We start from the raw sequence: 21597 nt of genomic DNA, 5'->3' as shown, positions 1-21597 counted from the left end.
TGCTGCATCGCCATGCGGAGCTATCCCTGCTGCTTCCAAGGAAGCAGCAGTGATAGCAAACTCCAACCACCTCTTAATTAACCCGCGAGAAGGGTTAGGCTGCGGTGGGGGGTTAGGCTGCGGAGAGGAGGGAGGCGGGCGGCGGGGTTTAGGTTTCGGTAGCGCCGCGGGGATGGTCAAGGTTAGGCACGATAGGTTTAGGTAGAATAGATAAATATTTTTAGAAGCTAGAATAGATAAAAAAAATAAGATAGAAATAAGATAAATACATATATTTTTATAAGGTAGGTAGGTAGATAGATAGATAGATATCGATAGCGAATTGTAGATATATAGGAAGATATAGAGTTCTAGGTAGCTAAGATAGAAAGAAACACGTATCGTTCGCATCGTTTAGCGTTGCAGGCACCGACGGTAAGTGATGCGCGTCCCCGCCGTCGTTTCCCCCCCCCCCCATGCGTTAGTTTGGACCATCAGATAGGTAGATACACAGTAGGTTGCTATAGATGGCAATCTCTATTCTACCTATCTACTTATCTTTACATACAATATAGGGCATGTGGTTGGAGCTGCGCCCCCAGACTTGCAAAGTACCGTTTTATTTTCGGTACTTAACACATGAGCAGGACCCCTTCTGCACGTGCGCGACCGGTCCCGCGGAACAAACAGACTGTCAGTGTTTGACAGTCTGCTGCCCTCTGGAGCCAGGGAAGGGGTGGGGACGACCTCAGTTTGTCAAAACAGAGGCGCGTCACCGCCGGTGGTGGGAAGAGGACAGGGATCTCCGTCCTAAGACGGAGTTTTCCTGTCCTCTGCGGGGGGGCGGCTTCAGCGGCACCATGGGTGCCCTAAGCCGCCCGATGGTGACAGCAGGAGGCGTTTGCTTGTAGCAGACGCCCCCTGCTGCATCGCCATGCGGAGCTATCCCTGCTGCTTCCAAGGAAGCAGCAGTGATAGCAAACTCCAACCACCTCTTAATTAACCCGCGAGAAGGGTTAGGCTGCGGTGGGGGGTTAGGCTGCGGAGAGGAGGGAGGCGGGCGGCGGGGTTTAGGTTTCGGTAGCGCCGCGGGGATGGTCAAGGTTAGGCACGATAGGTTTAGGTAGAATAGATAAATATTTTTAGAAGCTAGAATAGATAAAAAAAATAAGATAGAAATAAGATAAATACATATATTTTTATAAGGTAGGTAGGTAGATAGATAGATATCGATAGCTAATTGTAGATATATAGGAAGATATAGAGTTCTAGGTAGCTAAGAAAGAAAGAACCACGTATCGTTCGCATCGTTTAGCGTTGCAGGCACCGACGGTAAGTGATGCGCGTCCCCGCCGTCGTTTCCCCCCCCCCCCCCCCCCCATGCGTTAGTTTGGACCATCAGATAGGTAGATACACAGTAGGTTGCTATAGATGGCAATCTCTATTCTACCTATCTACTTATCTTTACATACAATATAGGGCATGTGGTTGGAGCTGCGCCCCCAGACTTGCAAAGTACCGTTTTATTTTCGGTACTTAACGCATGAGCAGGACCCCTTCTGCACGTGCGCGACCGGTCCCGCGGAACAAACAGACTGTCAGTGTTTGACAGTGTCAAAGTCAGAAAAATGTCTCAATGCACGTTGCCATATTTGCACCGCACACTGGTCCGCGCTGCGCGTGCATGCGCTCTCCCGTGGATTCGCATACCCGCAATAACGTGCACTCGCAGGCGCGGTATGCGTATTTACGGTAGAGTTTATGTAGTCGTAGCGTGCGACTCATTCGTTACAAATGTTCACAATTAATGTAGTTTATAGATCATGGTCCCTTTGATAGATTCTGAAAGTTTGGTTAAAATACAATGTCCCAGAGCTGAGGAATCCCTTTTTATATCGTACAAAGGGTCTAACAGGAATCATACAGCAGTGTTTGGTACCCATCGGAAGAGTATTTAATTAGCAATATTCCGGTGTTGGTTTGGAGCGTATTAATCGCTCGTGCGAATAGTTATGGACATAAGAAGTTTATGTCCATTTCTATTATTTACACATACTCAGGTATGCGGCGGGAAACCCAGTTTCCCACCCACCTGAGCTGTTGGAAATCGTCACAGCCCACCTGTATGAATCACCCTATGACCTTTTGTTATGATGCAGGGCCGAATTCCTTCGGCCAATGGACAATGGGATTGTAGGACCAGGAGATTGCATTGTGTGTGGGGCATAAATAGGCAGGCCGACCACATCCAGCTCTCACTCTCTCATCAACGGTTATCTGCTGATAGCCGGGAGCTGGATATCGAGGCGCAGGCGATCATACCCTTTGTGCGTAAGTTTCTCTCCGTAATCATAGTCTTTCTGTGAGCCAATCTCTCTCTCTCTCTCTATCTCTCTCTCTCCTCTTTTCTCTTATATCTCTCATAGTATTATAGCATTGTATTGTATTGCATTTAGGTCAGTGTAGTATTGTTTTTTTTGTATTTATTGTTTAGTTCTGTGGTTAGGAAGTCTCTGTTATATTGTAGTGTATCATTTGTACTGTTATCCCCTTTTACAAGTATATTAGATATAATACAGTTAATAGGCCTTGGAACCTAAACCAGTATCTGTGTATTTTCTATAGTGTTAAGTGTTCACTTGAGCGTCGGTGACGCTCAAGCAGCTTTGTAGTTAGTCAGGTTACACAAGGTTGCACTTACACCCTGTACTCACATTAAGGTATTTAGTGTATTTCATTGGTATAAGGTTTTATCATAAAGGTATAGTGTTGTGAGCGTCTGCATCGCTGGTGACCTCCTCGTGGTCTCGAGCGTAAGCTACGCCATAGCGAATCATTACCCTAGACATAACCAATAACGTGTCCTGTGATCGCTGGGCCGTGAGCGAACGTGACGCTTGAGCGTCTCGCCTACGGCTGAGCGATCGTTACGCAACTAGCGTACCATTACGGTACTTCTTAAGTAAACAGCGTACAGTGTTCTTAGCTTCATAAAGGGTTGTTTATACGACAAGGGAATTTAGCATTGTCAATTGCGGGCTCGTCCTATCCTTCTCATATCTGCACTAGGTAGATCAGCAGACATTATCCCTCCAGCAAAGGGTGGGAGGTTGTCTCACAGTGCTGACGGGATAAGCGTCTGCTTCGCTTAGATAAAGAGTGCTGAAGGAATCCGGGAACCGGAAGTAAGAACAAAACGCTTGTGTCTTTTAAAACTTTTATTTCTCTTCTGTCTTGCGTATACACGCACGCATACATATATCTGCATTTCTGTTTCATTTTTCGTATATCACTATTCCTGTTTGCCAATTTTATAGTTGATAGAAAGTGCTAAAAAGAGATTTGCTGTTATTTAATAGTAGAGGTGATAGTTAAAGTATAGAACAAACACACGGTTTGTCTGAGATACAAGGCAGTCAGTGTGGATTGCGGTAGATGATCAGGGATCATTTACATTGATAAAAATATATTGTGTTACGGTGGATCCTTTGCATTGCGTACACGTGTCGCTAACAAAGACTAGCGTACGCAATCCAAAAGGCAGACGCACGCAGCGTACATTACGCAACGTAGCGTCCGGTTACGCTCACGTAGCTCAAGTCACGAAAAAAGTTGAATTAGCGCAAAGCGATAATTAGCGCAAGGCGATAAGTAACGCACAGCGGTAGATAACGCGAAGCGGTAAATAACGCAAATCTATTTTTGGAAAATCTGAAATTTAGTTTAACAGATCCTGCTCCTAATTGGTAACACTTTTGGCCTAAAGACAATTTCTGCGCAGAAATAGATATAGAAACAAAAGTGTACATGTGTTGAGTGAGTGTGTTTTGTATACAAAAGTTTATATAACTTTAAGGTGGAACCAAAAGGAAAGCCGGGTACTCGTCAAGGGACATACGTGTAAGTGACATATACGGTGGCTAGGGAGGCATCCCTGGTTAAATAATATTTGAGCATTAGAGTATAGCGGACCATAAGGTAACAAGACCAGGAGGTCATAAGGTAACAAGACCAGGAGGTCATAAGGTAAAGGTAACAGACCAGGAGGTCATAAGGTAACAAAGAGGTCCGCTATAAAAGTCCAGTGGCACAACGCCTGGGGTGTTGGTGCAGAACCCATATAGGCCATACAAGCTCTGGCTGAAGGAATCGCAGCCGGAAACATAGATTCCATTGATCTTTCAGTACATGACAAGTAGTGCTCGTATACTGAACGATTGGACCGCACGTAATTGTGTGCAGTAGTTAGTAATCTGACCTAATACCATTAGAGTAAAGTGGTCACAAACGCTATTTGTACATTCTGACGTGATTTGTGTAATTTTTTATTTTTGGAAGGGAAGTTCGCTGGTCACTCGGGAACTATCCAACAACCGATACTTACTGGGGACTGGTAGGTCCAGCACGCCCCAGTAAATAAAGGTTCACAGGGGCCCTAAGTTGGGTACAGCAGCTCTGGCTACAGTGATTGCAGCACAGGCCAACGTGGGCGAGAAGTAAGTGGGGTACTTGATAAACCACCACCGCCGGCCTGCCCAAGGACATCTTGGTTTGTTTGTAAGGGTTCGCTGAAAGCCTTGATATTCAAGGAGGAATAAGCAACGCCTGCAGATTATGGGGGCCATTTGTTCAGGTAGGGGGCGATCAACCCTGGTTCAGGTTGATTCTGTGAACCGACCAGTTGGGTCGGCACGATATGTAATGTGTGAAAAATATGGAATTCACACCGAATCTTTATGTGATGAATGGGAGAGAATGACTGTACAAGACAGGGACAAATTCCCAAGAATAGGTAGCTTCAGTCCAGAAGTGTTACAAAATTTAAGGAGGAGGATATGTCTCGTAAAATCAACAAAGAGACGAATTCAACATCATGATTGTTTACAGTTATGGCACCAGGAAGGTGAGATACAGAGAGGTTTGGCTCTGGCGGCAGGATCTGGGGCAGTCAGGAAGTTGATTGCCACAGCTCCTCCTCCACCATACATTGCAGGAGAGAAGTTGATTGCGGAGAGAAACGCACTGGGTTGTAAAACACAAACTCTTAGTAACCCTGTAAATGTTAATGATGTTAACCAAATAACTCATGCAAGTATTAACCCGTGCAAGATGTACCCTGTTTTGAACCTTCCTCAGGAGTGTGATCAAGAAGACGATTCAGCAACAATTTCAGCTCTCTCTCTTGCAGCCACCATAGCAGAGACCACAGTAGGCACAGCGACACCCACGAGATTAGTGAAAGCCCCTAGCGGAGGGATAGGTGAGGTCGCGTCAACGGGTAAGTACGGCACCATGCACTACACTGAAACAATTGTACCACAACAAGCTGTAGAATCTACACAGGAAGAGGCTGTTAGAATTGCTCCTGTAAGGGTAATAGCAGTTCCCAATGGAAAAACAGATGTGTCTGGAGCCACTCCCATAAGGAACATTGCCATGTACACTCCATTTTCCAGAATGGAATTAAGAACAATAGTGTCCGAATTTCCTGACCCCAGGAAGGATTTAGTTGCTAGCCAAAAATACATCAGGGATCTAGGTAACACTGTAGAACCCAACAACAAGGATTGGCAGATACTGCTAAGAGCTTGTTTACCTTCCAATGTTGATGCAACTCAGTTTTTAGCTGATTGTGCATTGGATAAAGATGTACCGCTTACAGACGTGTACAACAAGGATAATGTAAAAAGGATAAATTTACAGCTAAAAGAGTATTTCCCAGCCGTTGTTAAATGGAATAAAATATTTTCCATTAAGCAAAAGGAGTCCGAAACGGCAACAGAATATTTTCACCGGGCACTATTAGAAATGGCAAAGTACACTGGTATAGAAGACATTAAGACCAACCCAAACCATCGAGAAGTAGCAGTATCTGTACTGATGGATGGTTTAAAGGAAACATTAAAGACTAGGGTTCAGACCACACAACCATGCTGGCGAGGTCTGTCAGTGTCCGGCTTGAGAGAGGCTGCTATTGATCACGACAGAAACATCACTAGGCACAGGGAATCGCAAAGTGATAAGTTGATGTCCGTAAGTATACAGGCGCTGACCACAAGGCAGCCTGCGTATGTACCACCGAATCCTGTGGGTAAGGCAAGTGTAATAACATGTTTTTCTTGTAACAGACCGGGACACTTTGCACGAGAATGTAGAACAAAGAATGTACAAAGGTCTTTTCAACCCCCTAGACAACAACACAACACACGACATTGGGAGCAGGGTCCACAGAGGCGGAGTTTTGAGCCACATACAGGGGAAACAAAAAGATATCCCCCGAACAGAGATTGGCATGCCTCTGGTAGTTCCCAGCTAACTCCCTCACAAGTAGTTGCTGCCAGCAGGATTCAGGGAGGTCAGCATACCCAATAGGGGTGTGGCCATACCTGTAATCTGCACCCAGTTAAGTTGATTGCCAGTCTTGGAAGCGAACCAGAAATTGCAATCAATGTAGCTGGTAAAACTTTAAACTTTCTTGTAGACACAGGGGCGGCCAAGTCAGTGATAAATTCGACAGTGGGCATGAGAACCACTGGTAGGACAATTCCAGCCATGGGAGTAACAGGAGTAGTCCAGCACTACCCTGTTAGCAAACCAGCCGAGATTACAATAGGGCCTTTGCATACCAAGCATTCCTTTTTGCTGGCTGCATCGGCACCAACCAATCTCCTGGGAAGAGACTTACTATGTAAAATGGGGTGCGTCATTTATTGTACTCCTGAAGGTGTATTCTTGGACATTCCTGAGAATCACGCTCAGGAAGTACGGGACATGCTAGACTCCCCATCAAAATTAATGTCACATTCCATTATGACAAATAGGAATCCATCCCAAGTAGAAGAGATGATATCTCAGATACCAGAGTCACTTTGGACAAAAGATGGACAGGACACTGGATTAATGGCAAACGTAGCTCCAGTAGTTGTGCAGGTAAAAGCTGGTAGGATAGCTCCAAAAATCCCACAGTATCCTCTGAAGCCAGAGGTGGAGTTAGGAGTTTTTCCCGTAATAGAGCGCTTGCTACAACAGGGCATTCTAGTAAGAACGTCCAGCACCGCAAATAGTCCCATCTTCCCTGTTAAAAAGAGTGGGGGGAGGGGTTACAGGCTAGTGCAGGATCTAAGGGGGATTAACAAAATAGTTGAGAGTCAGTTCCCCGTAGTGCCTAATCCAGCTGTCATCCTAATGCAAATTCCTCCCACTGCCAAATTTTTCACTGTTATTGACCTCTGCTCCGCTTTCTTTTCGGTACCTCTGCACCCTGACAGCCAATATTTGTTTGCATTCACATACAGAGGAGTCCAATACACGTGGACTCGGTTACCCCAAGGTTTCATAGATAGTCCAAGTATATTTTCTCAGGCTTTGCATGATTGTTTACAGTCTTTCCAACCAGACAGTGGATCAGTATTGATACAGTATGTGGACGATTTATTACTGTGTTCAGATTCACTGGAAGCATCTCTGAAGGATACGAAACAGCTCCTGTTTCATCTTTCAGACACAGGTCACAAGGTTTCCAAAGACAAGTTACAATTATGCCAAGCTAAGGTAAAATATTTGGGACACTGTCTAACACAAGGACTGAGACACCTGACTGCTGATAGAATCCAAGCCATTAGAGACATGACACTGCCACAAACCCAGCAACAGATCAGGACGTTTTTAGGAATGTGTGGGTATTGCCGTAATTGGATCCCAGGGTTTTCCATATTGGCGCTACCTTTGCAGGAAATGGTCTCTTCAAACAAACCTGATCGGATTTCGCATACAGACGAATCTGAAACAGCATTTGAGAGACTCAAACAGTGCCTAACGCAGGCACCAGCACTAGGTATGCCAGACTATGGGAAACCCTTTGAACTATACGGAACAGAAAGTGCTGGGTGCGCAGCAGGTGTACTAACACAAAAACACGGTGACGCCAGCAGGCCAATTGCATACTACAGCGCCCAGCTAGACACGGTAGCGCGATCCCTCCCCACATGCTTGCGTAGCGTTGCGGCGATAGCATTGCTAGTGACGAAAAGCGAAGATGTCGTGCTAGGCCACAACCTCACAATCCATACACCGCATGCGGTATCTGCCTTATTGAATTCTGCCCAAACCAGACACGTCTCATCAGCAAGGTTTACAAGATGGGAATTGGCATTAATGGCCCCCGTAAACATCACCATAAGGAGATGCAGCGCATTAAATCCTGCAACATTTCTCCCAGGTGTGCCTGGTCAGACACAAAGGGTGGAAGGTGAGAGTGATGGGGAAGGAGGATTTAATGCAAAGGAAGATACACATGATTGTATGGAATATTTGACCCAAAATTTTACCGCAAGGCCTGACATCAGTGACAATCCACTGAAAGATGCAGAACTCACGTTCTACACGGACGGTAGTTGTCACAGACAGTCAGACTCGGGAGACTTGTGTACTGGATACGCAGTCGTAGATGACCAAGACACCATAGAAGCGGAACCGCTAGGCCCACCTCACTCAGCCCAGGTTGCTGAACTGGTCGCCCTAACCAGAGCATGTGAATTGGCTAAGGGTAAGTCAGCCAATATCTACACCGATTCCAGATACGCGTTCGGGGTAGTCCATGATTTCGGAGCCCTATGGCGGCTCAGAAATTTCATGACGGCAGCTGGTACACCGATAGCGCATGCAGCTCACATAAAAAGGCTTCTAACAGCGATACAGGAACCCGACAGAGTGGCTGTTATCAAATGTAAAGCACATACATATAGCCAAGACCCAGTATCCCTTGGTAACAGCCGAGCAGACGAAGCCGCAAAGCTTGCAGCTGCTACCCCCACACGGACAAACACCACACAGTTGATGGTATTTAATACCATCAACACACAGAAGTTGTGTGAGATGCAGAATTTGTGTTCCACACAGGAAAGAGCAGTCTGGAAGGCAAAGGGATATGGCCAGGAGTCCTCAGGGCTCTGGACGGATGGACATGGTAAACCAGTGGCCCCCAGGGCATACCTTCCATGTCTGGCTGAAGCAGCTCACGGGCTGACTCATCTAGGCAAGGAGGGGATGTGCAAATTGGTAAGAGCATACTGGTGCGCCCCAGGATTCTCCTCTCATGCGAGTAAAAGAGCAATGTCATGCCTTACCTGTCTGAGAAAGAATATTGGAAAAGCAATACCTACAGAACCATCCCATATCCCACCTGCCGGCGGCCCTTTCCAGGTAATACAAATTGACTTCATTCAATTACCCCCATGTCGAAATTTGAAATACGTACTTGTCTGTATAGATGTTTTCTCGAATTGGGTCGAGGCTTTTCCAGCAGCTACAAATACCGCTATGTTTACAGCTAAGAAAATTGTGCAGGAATTTGTATGTAGATATGGTATCCCTAGAATCATTGAAAGTGATAGGGGTACCCATTTTACAGGTGATGTCTTTCAAGGAATGTGTAAGTTGATGGGAATTGATAGTAAGCTGCACACTCCGTACCGTCCACAGGCGAGTGCGAAGGTCGAAAGAGTGAACAGCACTATTAAAAATAAATTGAGTAAAGTAATGGCAGAGACAGGATTGACGTGGCCAGAAGCTTTACCCATTGTTTTGTATAGCATCAGAACCACTCCCAGGTCCCCTCTTAATCTGTCTCCTTTTGAAATCTTGTTTGGTCGACAACCGCATGTCATGATTAACCCTCAGGATGATTTGAAATGTAACAATGAAGTAACTGTAAAGTACTTGATTAACATGAGTAAACAGTTGAGGAATCAAAATGATAATCTGAAGTTGGTGATTCCTGATTTACCAGATAGTAATTGTCATGACATTGAACCTGGGGATTATGTAATGATACGAAATTTTCTACGCTCAGGTTGTCTTATTGATAGATGGGAAGGACCATACCAGGTCTTATTGACTAGCACCACAGCATTGAAGGTTGCTGAGAGAGAGACTTGGGTCCATTCATCCCACTGCAAAAAGGTTGCTGATCCAGAGAAGTCCCGCGATAAGGAACAGACGGTAGAGGTTGTATCACTGGAGTGTCTGTTCCAGGAGGATTGAGGCGGCACCTGAGCCTTGAAGACCAAAAGCAGTTGTCGACTCCCTTCTCCCTTTTATTGTTTTTCTCCACTTCCCAGCCCCTCTCCCTTAAAATTTCTTTTTCCCCCTCCTCATTCTTCTCTATTTCCTCCTCAAAGATGGACTTGCCCCAAGAGACTGTGATCCGGATTTTGATGTTAACCATGATGTTGACCAGAGCAGTCTGTTCCGGCGAGAGTACCATAGAGGTCGAAAGAGGTTCTGGAATGGGTTCCGATTATGATGATGGAGGCGTAGTTTTCCAAGATCAACCAAACCAACAAGCAAAGGCGAGTATCAGAAAACGATCCGATAGAAGAAATTGTGATGGATTGTTAGCTGAAGAAAATTGTATCTGTAGGCTCTGTGATAATCTGGTTGAAGATGGATGCATAAAGAAATGCCAATCTAGTTTTAATATCCATATAGACCGGCATCCATTGAGTGACTATCACTCCTTAGTGGGTAACGTGTTAAACCAAACAGATTGTTGGGTATGCTCTCAAGTACCTCAGGGTCACAGCAAATCAGGGCTAGTACCATTTCCTTTAACGTTAGGGGAGGTACTTGAGCTAAGTGGTGGGAGACCGGTGGACCGGAGGTTTAATATCTCCAGCCCTCCTAGTTTGAAGCTCCACCAATACCATGTGGATAGGTCCCTCTTATGTTTTAACATCTCCAATCCCAGAAAACCGGGAAATTGGGAAGTGTCATGGAGCAACCTTACCATGACCTTTTCACACAGAGCAGATAGAATGCCTACAGATACAGAGCTCGTACGCCACATAGCCAGTAGAGGAAAATCTTTTCGGTATCGATATACCTTAGGAAATAGGATTACTAGAGTTGGAGAGGTATCACCAGGATACTGTGCACATATCGTACAAACCGATACGTGCATTAGGCAGATGGAAGAATTAGGGTCAGGAGATTTCACCTGGAAGGTTTGTAACATGGTCATGTCCTTCTCCGTCCCTTATGTTCTCCCCGATGATGCATATTTCATATGCGGGAGAAAGGCGTACAAGTGGCTTGCCCCAAACTCTGAAGCATTGTGTTATATTGGAAAAGTATTGCCTGAAGTGATGACTGTTACACATGACAAAATGAAGGACATACACCGTGGTGCCCAAGCTCCTTATACTCACACTCATTACGAGCACCGAGTTAAAAGACAACTGTCAGAAAGGTTAGAGCATCCGGCCTCTGATCTTATCCATGAATCCACCGGGATTCAGGTTCTGGTAGCGTTAGATTTCACTCGCACCGCTCGGGGAGTGATGAATTATAGATACATTTCCGCACTCGCCAATTTGTTAGATAATATCACTGAAATGTATGATGACACGTTTAGATACACTGGAAGAGAACTTCAAGCTTATAAAACAGAACTAGTTCAGCATAGGATGGTTCTTAATTATCTTACAGCAGTAACAGGCGGATATTGTGTTACATTGGCAACACAGTACGGCATAAAGTGTTGCACGTATATCACAAATAGCACCGAGGATCCGGTAGAGGTCATAGACCAAAAGATGGACGATATTCTCCAATTGAAGTGGGAATTTCGTCGAAAACACAATCTCACCCTTGCTGCTGTAGGTAATGAGCTGACTGGTTGGGTGTCATGGTTGAACCCGCGAAATTGGTTCTCCGGTTTAGGAGATTGGGCTCAAGGAGTCATAATGGATGTTGGAAAGTTTCTACTATGTATCTTGGGTGTCGTTATATCGATTGGATTGATATTTAGATGCGGGCAGGCTTTAATGAGGTGCAAACAAAGTACAAAAGTGATGAGCTTGAGGAGTGAGGAAACTGTAATTAACCTGGATTTGATTTATGACCCAATGATAGAAACCAGAATGTGATGAAAATGCGATTATACGGTCCGTTTCTTTCACCTGTTTTTCTGCTTTTCTCCCAGATACAAAGACCCCCTTGGACGAGGAAGCTGACGAGACGAGATGTATACAGACAACAGACAAGCACCAAAGAAGAAGATTTGACAACTTTAAATATGGACACTTGATGAACTTTGCCATGGATCCCCAGTTTCCCTAGTATCTTTAAACTCACGCTAGCCCAACATTTTTGTAAATCTGATGGCTCAGACAAAGCTATTTGCTCATGCCTAAGGAGCAATACAGCGCAAAGAAGACGACTCTCAACAGATACCGAAAACAACTTCGACGACAGATGTACATTTCCCTGACATAGAATATCATTGCATTTTTCGTAAGTGTTCTTTATCTTCATCTCTACAACCCTCAGGTAACGACACACATAGACGATAGGGAATACAGGCACAGATATCAGCAACCACATACCTCCCCCATTCATGTATCATCAACTAAAATGTGCTCCCCATTTTGTTCAAAATCCGAAAAGAGCTCGGTAAAGTTTGACAGCCCATCCACAGACCTGTACCACAGGATAAGAAGGAATTCAAATGTATACTTCGCAATACCTCGAAGCTTGATTTACAACACGTACGGCACGATGATACATGACCCCCCAAACATGGATTCATACACACATGCTTCTGCTATCTCACTAGGTCATACCCTCTTCACACCTTCTCCTCTCTCCTCCCCTACCCAACCATGGAAATCAATTAACCCCTGACTTACATTTTTCTCCTTAAATGTTTTGTGGCAGTTATTATTGACTGCCAAAGGGTGGACTGTCAAAGTCAGAAAAATGTCTCAATGCACGTTGCCATATTTGCACCGCACACTGGTCCGCGCTGCGCGTGCATGCGCTCTCCCGTGGATTCGCATACCCGCAATAACGTGCACTCGCAGGCGCGGTATGCGTATTTACGGTAGAGTTTATGTAGTCGTAGCGTGCGACTCACTCGTTACAAATGTTCACAATTAATGTAGTTTATAGATCATGGTCCCTTTGATAGATTCTGAAAGTTTGGTTAAAATACAATGTCCCAGAGCTGAGGAATCCCTTTTTATATCGTACAAAGGGTCTAACAGGAATCATACAGCAGTGTTTGGTACCCATCGGAAGAGTATTTAATTAGCAATATTCCGGTGTTGGTTTGGAGCGTATTAATCGCTCGTGCGAATAGTTATGGACATAAGAAGTTTATGTCCATTTCTATTATTTACACATACTCAGGTATGCGGCGGGAAACCCAGTTTCCCACCCACCTGAGCTGTTGGAAATCGTCACAGCCCACCTGTATGAATCACCCTATGACCTTTTGTTATGATGCAGGGCCGAATTCCTTCGGCCAATGGACAATGGGATTGTAGGACCAGGAGATTGCATTGTGTGTGGGGCATAAATAGGCAGGCCGACCACATCCAGCTCTCACTCTCTCATCAACGGTTATCTGCTGATAGCCGGGAGCTGGATATCGAGGCGCAGGCGATCATACCCTTTGTGCGTAAGTTTCTCTCCGTAATCATAGTCTTTCTGTGAGCCAATCTCTCTCTCTCTCTCTATCTCTCTCTCTCCTCTTTTCTCTTATATCTCTCATAGTATTATAGCATTGTATTGTATTGCATTTAGGTCAGTGTAGTATTGTTTTTTTTGTATTTATTGTTTAGTTCTGTGGTTAGGAAGTCTCTGTTATATTGTAGTGTATCATTTGTACTGTTATCCCCTTTTACAAGTATATTAGATATAATACAGTTAATAGGCCTTGGAACCTAAACCAGTATCTGTGTATTTTCTATAGTGTTAAGTGTTCACTTGAGCGTCGGTGACGCTCAAGCAGCTTTGTAGTTAGTCAGGTTACACAAGGTTGCACTTACACCCTGTACTCACATTAAGGTATTTAGTGTATTTCATTGGTATAAGGTTTTATCATAAAGGTATAGTGTTGTGAGCGTCTGCATCGCTGGTGACCTCCTCGTGGTCTCGAGCGTAAGCTACGCCATAGCGAATCATTACCCTAGACATAACCAATAACGTGTCCTGTGATCGCTGGGCCGTGAGCGAACGTGACGCTTGAGCGTCTCGCCTACGGCTGAGCGATCGTTACGCAACTAGCGTACCATTACGGTACTTCTTAAGTAAACAGCGTACAGTGTTCTTAGCTTCATAAAGGGTTGTTTATACGACAAGGGAATTTAGCATTGTCAACAGTCTGCTGCCCTCTGGAGCCAGGGAAGGGGTGGGGACGACCTCAGTTTGTCAAAACAGAGGCGCGTCACCGCCGGTGGTGGGAAGAGGACAGGGATCTCCGTCCTAAGACGGAGTTTTCCTGTCCTCTGCGGGGGGCGGCTTCAGCGGCACCATGGGTGCCCTAAGCCGCCCGATGGTGACAGCAGGAGGCGTTTGCTTGTAGCAGACGCCCCCTGCTGCATCGCCATGCGGAGCTATCCCTGCTGCTTCCAAGGAAGCAGCAGTGATAGCAAACTCCAACCACCTCTTAATTAACCCGCGAGAAGGGTTAGGCTGCGGTGGGGGGTTAGGCTGCGGAGAGGAGGGAGGCGGGCGGCGGGGTTTAGGTTTCGGTAGCGCCGCGGGGATGGTCAAGGTTAGGCACGATAGGTTTAGGTAGAATAGATAAATATTTTTAGAAGCTAGAATAGATAAAAAAAATAAGATAGAAATAAGATAAATACATATATTTTTATAAGGTAGGTAGGTAGGTAGATAGATAGATATCGATAGCTAATTGTAGATATATAGGAAGATATAGAGTTCTAGGTAGCTAAGAAAGAACCACGTATCGTTCGCATCGTTTAGCGTTGCAGGCACCGACGGTAAGTGATGCGCGTCCCCGCCGTCGTTTCCCCCCCCCATGCGTTAGTTTGGACCATCAGATAGGTAGACACACAGTAGGTTGCTATAGATGGCAATCTCTATTCTACCTATCTACTTATCTTTACATACAATATAGGGCATGTGGTTGGAGCTGCGCCCCCAGACTTGCAAAGTACCGTTTTATTTTCGGTACTTAACACATGAGCAGGACCCCTTCTGCACGTGCGCGACCGGTCCCGCGGAACAAACAGACTGTCAGTGTTTGACAGTCTGCTGCCCTCTGGAGCCAGGGAAGGGGTGGTTATTATTGTGCCCTGTCTCCTGCGTAGCCGCTAAACCCCATGGTCCTGACGGAGTCCCCAGCATCCACTTAGGACGTTAGAGAAATGTATTTATCTTATTTCTATTTTATTTTTTTTATCTATTCTAGCTTCTAAAAATATTTATCTATTCTACCTAAACCTATCGTGCCTAACCTTGACCATCCCCGCGGCGCTACCGGAACCTAAACCCCGCCGCCCGCCTCCCTCCTCTCCGCAGCCTAACCCTAACCTCCCACCGCAGCCTAACCCTTCTCGCGGGTTAATTAAGAAGTGGTTGGAGTTTGCTATCACTGCTGCTTCCTTGGAAGCAGCAGGGATAGCTCCGCATGGCGATGCAGCAGGGGGCGTCTGCTACAAGCAAACGCCTCCTGCTGTCACCATCGGGGGGGCTTAGGGCACCCATGGTGCCGCTGAAGCCGCCCCCCCGCAGAGGACAGGAAAACTCCTTCTTAGGACGGAGATCCCTGTCCTCTTCCCACCATCGGCGGTGACGCGCCTCTGTTTTGACAAACTGAGGTCGTCCCCACCCCTTCCCTGGCTCCAGAGGGCAGCAGACTGTCAAACACTGACAGTCTGTTTGCTCCGCGGGACCGGTCGCGCACGTGCAGAAGGGGTCCTGCTCATGCGTTAAGTACCGAAAATAAAACGGTACTTTGCAAGTCTGGGGGCGCAGCTCCAACCACATGCCCTATATTGTATGTAAAGATAAGTAGATAGGTAGAATAGAGATTGCCATCTATAGCAACCTACTGTGTATCTACCTATCTGATGGTCCAAACTAACGCATGGGGGGAAAAAAAAAAAAACGACGGCGGGGACGCGCATCACTTACCGTCGGTGCCTGCAACGCTAAACGATGCGAACGATACGTGGTTCTTTCTATCTTAGCTACCTAGAACTCTATATCTTCCTATATATCTACAATTAGCTATCGATATCTATCTATCTACCTACCTACCTTATAAAAAATAAGAATTTACTTACCGATAATTCTATTTCTCGGAGTCCGTAGTGGATGCTGGGGTTCCTGAAAGGACCATGGGGAATAGCGGCTCCGCAGGAGACAGGGCACAAAAAGTAAAGCTTTACGATCAGGTGGTGTGCACTGGCTCCTCCCCCTATGACCCTCCTCCAAGCCTCAGTTAGGTACTGTGCCCGGACGAGCGTACACAATAAGGAAGGATTTTGAATCCCGGGTAAGACTCATACCAGCCACACCAATCACACTGTACAACCTGTGATCTGAACCCAGTTAACAGTATGATAACAGCGGAGCCTCTGAAAAGATGGCTCACAACAATAATAACCCGATTTTTGTAACTATGTACAAGTATTGCAGACAATCCGCACTTGGGATGGGCGCCCAGCATCCACTACGGACTCCGAGAAATAGAATTATCGGTAAGTAAATTCTTATTTTCTCTATCGTCCTAGTGGATGCTGGGGTTCCTGAAAGGACCATGGGGATAATACCAAAGCTCCCAAACGGGCGGGAGAGTGCGGATGACTCTGCAGCACCGAATGAGAGAACTCCAGGTCCTCCTTAGCCAGGGTATCAAATTTGTAGGATTTTACAAACGTGTTTGCCCCTGACTAAATAACCGCTCGGCAAAGTTGTAAAGCCGAGACCCCTCGGGCAGCCGCCCAAGATGAGCCCACCTTCCTTGTGGAATGGGCATTTACATATTTTGGCTGTGGCAGGCCTGCCACAGAATGTGCAAGCTGAATTGTATTACACATCCAACTAGCAATAGTCTGCTTAGAAGCAAGAGCACCCAGTTTGTTGGGTGCATACAGGATAACAGCAAGTCAGTTTTCCTGACTCCAGCCGTCCTGGAACATATTTTCAGGGCCCTGACAACATCTAGCAACTTGGAGTCCTCCAAGTCCCTAGTAGGTGCAAGGCACCACAATAAGCTGGTTCAGGTGAAACACTGACACCACCTTAGGGAGAGAACTGGGGACGAGTCCGCAGCTCTGCCCTGTCCGAATGGACAAACAGATATGGGCTTTTTTGAGAAAAAACCACCAATTTGACACTCGCCTGGTCCAGGCCAGGGCCAAGAGCATGGTCACTTTTCATGTGAGATGCTTCAAATCCACAGATTTGACTGGTTTTAAACCAATGTGATTTGAGGAATCCCAGAACTACGTTGAGATCCCACAGTGCCACTGGAGGCACAAAAGGGGGTTGTATATGCAATACTCCCTTGACAAACTTCTGGACTTCAGGAACTGAAGCCAATTCTTTCTGGAAGAAAATCGACAGGGCCGAAATTTGAACCTTAATGGACCCCAATTTGCGGCCCATAGACACTCCTGTTTGCAGGAAATGCAGGAAACGACCGAGTTGAAATTTCTTTGTGGGGCCATCCTGGCCTCACACCACGCAACATATTTTCGCCACATGTGGTGATAATGTTGTGCGGTCACCTCCTTTCTGGCTTTGACCAGGGTAGGAATGACCTCTTCCGGAATGCCTTTTTCCCTTAGGATCCGGCGTTCCACCGCCATGCCGACAAACGCAGCTGCGGTAAGTCTTGGAACAGACATGGTACTTGCTGAAGCAAATCCCTTCTTAGCAGCAGAGGCCATAAGACCTCTGTAAGCATCTCTTGAAGTTCCGGGTACCAACTCCTTCTTGGCCAATCCGGAGCCATGAGTATAGTTCTTACTCCTCTACGTCTTATAATTCTCAGCACCTTAGGTATGAGAAGCAGAGGAGGGAACACATACACCGACTGGTACACCCACGGTGTTACCAGAACGTCCACAGCTATTGCCTGAGGGTCTCTTGACCTGGCGCAATACCTGTCCCGTTTTTTGTTCAGACGGGACGCCATCATGTCCACCTTTGGTATTTCCCAACGGTTTACAATCATGTGGAAAAAACTTCCCGATGAAGTTTCCACTCTCCCGGGTGGAGGTCGTGCCTGCTGAGGAAGTCTGCTTCCCAGTTTCCATTCCCGGGATGAAACACTGCTGACAGTGCTATCACATGATTTTCCGCCCAGCGAAAAGTCCTTGCAGTTTTTGCCATTGCCCTCCTGCTTCTTGTGTCGCCCTGTCTGTTTACGTGGGCGACTGCCGTGATGTTTTTCCCACTGGATCAATACCGGCTGACCTTGAAGCAGAGGTCTTGCTAATGTCAAAGTCAGAAAAATGTCTCTATGCACGTTGCCATATTTGCACCGCACACTGGTCCGCGCTGCGCATGCGTACGCTCTCCCGTGAAGGCGCATACCCGCGATAGCGTGCACTCGCAGGCGCGGTATGCGTATTTACGGTAGAGTTTATGTAGTCGTAGCGTGCGACTCATTCGTTACAAATGTTCACAATTAATGTAGTTTGTAGATCATGGTCACCTTGATAGATTCTGAAAGTCTGGTTAAAATAGAAGGTCCCTGTTTAAAGGAATCCCTCTTTGTATTGTACGAAGGGTCTGACAGGAATCATACAGCAGTGTTTGGTACCCATCGGAAGAGTATTTAATTAGTAATATTCCGGTGTTGGTTTGGAGCGTATTAATCGCTCGTGCGAATAGTTATGGACATAAGAAGTTTATGTCCATTTCTATTATTTACACATACTCAGGTATGCGGCGGGAAACCCAGTTTCCCACCCACCTGAGCTGTTGGAAATCGTCACAGCCCACCTGTATGAATCACCCTATGACCTTTTGTTATGATGCAGGGCCGAATTCCTTCGGCCAATGGACAATGGGATTGTAGGACCATGAGATTGCATTGTGTGTGGGGCATAAATAGGCAGGCCGACCACATCCAGCTCTCACTCTCTCATCAACGGTTATCTGCTGATAGCCGGGAGCTGGATATCGAGGCGCAGGCGATCATACCCTTTGTGCGTAAGTTTCTCTCCGTAATCATTGTCTTTCTGTGAGCCAATTTCTCTCATCTCTCTCTCTCTGTTCTGTTCTCTCATATCTCCCCTAGACTAGGCTAGTATTGTATTGTATTAGATAGTATTGTATTGTATTGCATTTAGGTCAGTGTAGTATTGTCTTTTTGTATTTATTGTTTAGTTCTGTGGTTAGGAAGTCTCTGTTATATTGTAGTGTATCATTTGTACTGTTATCCCCTTTTTCAAATATATTAGATATAATACAGTTAATAGGCTTTGGAACCTAAACCAGTATCTGTGTATTTTCTATAGTATTAAGTGTTCACTTGAGCGTCGGTGACGCTCAAGCAGCCTTGTAGTTAGTCAGGTTACACAAGGTTGCACTTACACCCTGTACTCACATTAAGGTATTCTGTGTATTTCATTGGTATAAGGTTTAAACATTAAGGTATAGCGTTGTGAGCGTCTGCGCCGCTGGTGACCTCCTCGTGGTCTCGAGCGTATGCTACGCCATAGCGAATCATTACTCTAGTCATAACCAATAACGTGTCCTGTGATCACTGGGCCGTGAGCGAACGTGACGCTTGAGCGTCTCGCCTACGGCGGAGCGATCGTTACGCAAATAGCGTACCATTACGGTACTTCTTAAGCAAACAGCGTACAGTGTTCTTAGACTTCATAAAGGGTTATAATTACGACAAAAGGAATTTAGTATTGTCAATTGGGGACTCGTCCTATCCTTCTCATATCTGCACTAGGTAGATCAGCAGACATTATCCCCCAGCAAAGGGTGGGAGGTTGTCTCCCAGTGCTGACGGGATAAGCGTCTGCTTCGCTTAGATAAAGAGTGCTGAAGGAATCCGGGAACCGGAAGTAAGAACAAAACGCTTGTGTCTTTTAAAACTGTTTATTTCTCTTCTGTCTTGCGTATACACGCACGCATACATTTATCTGCATTTCTTTTTCAATTTCGTATATCACTATTCCTGTTTGCCAATTTTTATAGTTGATAGAAAGTGCTAAAAAGAGATTTGCTGTTATTTCATAGTAAAGGTAATAGTTAAAGTATAGAACAACACACGATTTGTCTAGGAGACAAGGCAGTCAGTGTGGATTGCGGTAGATGATCAGGGATCATTTACATTGATAAAAGTGTATATTGTGTTACGGTGGATCTTTGCATTGCGTACACGTGTCGCTAACAAAGACTAGCGTACGCAATCCAAAAGGCAGACGCACGCAGCGTACATTACGCAACGTAGCGTCCGGTTACGCTCACGTAGCTCAAGTCACGAAAAAGGTGAATTAGCGCAAAGCGAGAATTAGCGCAAAGGCGATAAGTAACGCACAGCGGTAGATAACGCGAAGCGGTAAATAACGCAAATCTATTTTTGGAAAAAATCTGAAATTTAGTTTAACAGATCCTGCTCCTAATTGGTAACACTGTTGGACTGAAGACAATTTCTGCGCAGAAATAGATATAGAAACAAAGTGTACATGTGTTGAGTGAGTGTGGTTTTGTATACATAAGTTTATACAACTTTAAGGTGGAACCAAAAGGAAAGCCGGGTACTCGTCAAGGGACATACGTGTAAGTGACATATACGGTGGCTAGGGAGGCATCCCTGGTTAAATAATATTTCTCTGACGTCCTAGTGGATGCTGGGGACTCCGTCAGGACCATGGGGATATAGCGGCTCCGCAGGAGACAGGGCACAATAATAAAAGCTTTAGGATCAGGTGGTGTGCACTGGCTCCTCCCCCTATGACCCTCCTCCAAGCCTCAGTTAGATTTTTGTGCCCGACGAGAAGGGTGCAATCTAGGTGGCTCTCCTGAGCTGCTTAGAATAAAAGTTTATGTTAGGTTTTTTATTTTCAGTGAGTCCTGCTGGCAACAGGCTCACTGCTACGAGGGACTTAGGGGAGAGAAGAAAACTCACCTGCGTGCAGGATGGATTTGCTTCTTAGGCTACTGGACACCATTAGCTCCAGAGGGAGTCGGAACACAGGTCTCACCCTGGGGTTCGTCCCGGAGCCGTGCCGCCGACCCCCCTTACAGATGCCGAAGTTGAAGAGGTCCAGAAACAGGCGGCAGAAGACTTTCAGTCTTCATAAGGTAGCGCACAGCACTGCAGCTGTGCGCCATTGTTGTCAGCACACTTCACCAACAGTCACCAACTGTCACTGAGGGTGCAGGGCGCTGGGGGGGGCGCTCTGGGCAGCAATGTATTATACCTTTTATGGCTAAAATACATCACATATAGCCCTTGAGGCTATATGGATGTATTTAACCCCTGCCAGATCTCACAAACTCCGGGAGAAGAGCCCGCCGAAAAGGGGGCGGGGCCTATTCTCCTCAGCACACGGCGCCATTTTCCTGCTCAGCTCTGCTGTGAGGAAGGCTCCCAGGCTCTCCCCTGCACTGCACTACAGAAACAGGGTTAAAACAGAGAGGGGGGGCACTTATTTGGCGATATGATTACATATATAAAAATGCTATAAGGGAAAACACTTGTATAAGGGGTTGTCCCGGTATAATTATAGCGTTTTTGGTGTGTGCTGGCAAACTCTCCCTCTGTCTCCCCAAAGGGCTAGTGGGGTCCTGTCCTCTGTCAGAGCATTCCCTGTGTGTGTGCTGTGTGTC

This window comes from Pseudophryne corroboree, chromosome 12 (assembly GCF_028390025.1).
Source record: "Pseudophryne corroboree isolate aPseCor3 chromosome 12, aPseCor3.hap2, whole genome shotgun sequence".
Taxonomy (NCBI): Eukaryota; Metazoa; Chordata; class Amphibia; order Anura; family Myobatrachidae; genus Pseudophryne; species Pseudophryne corroboree.
Note: the sequence above shows the minus strand (reverse complement) of the source record.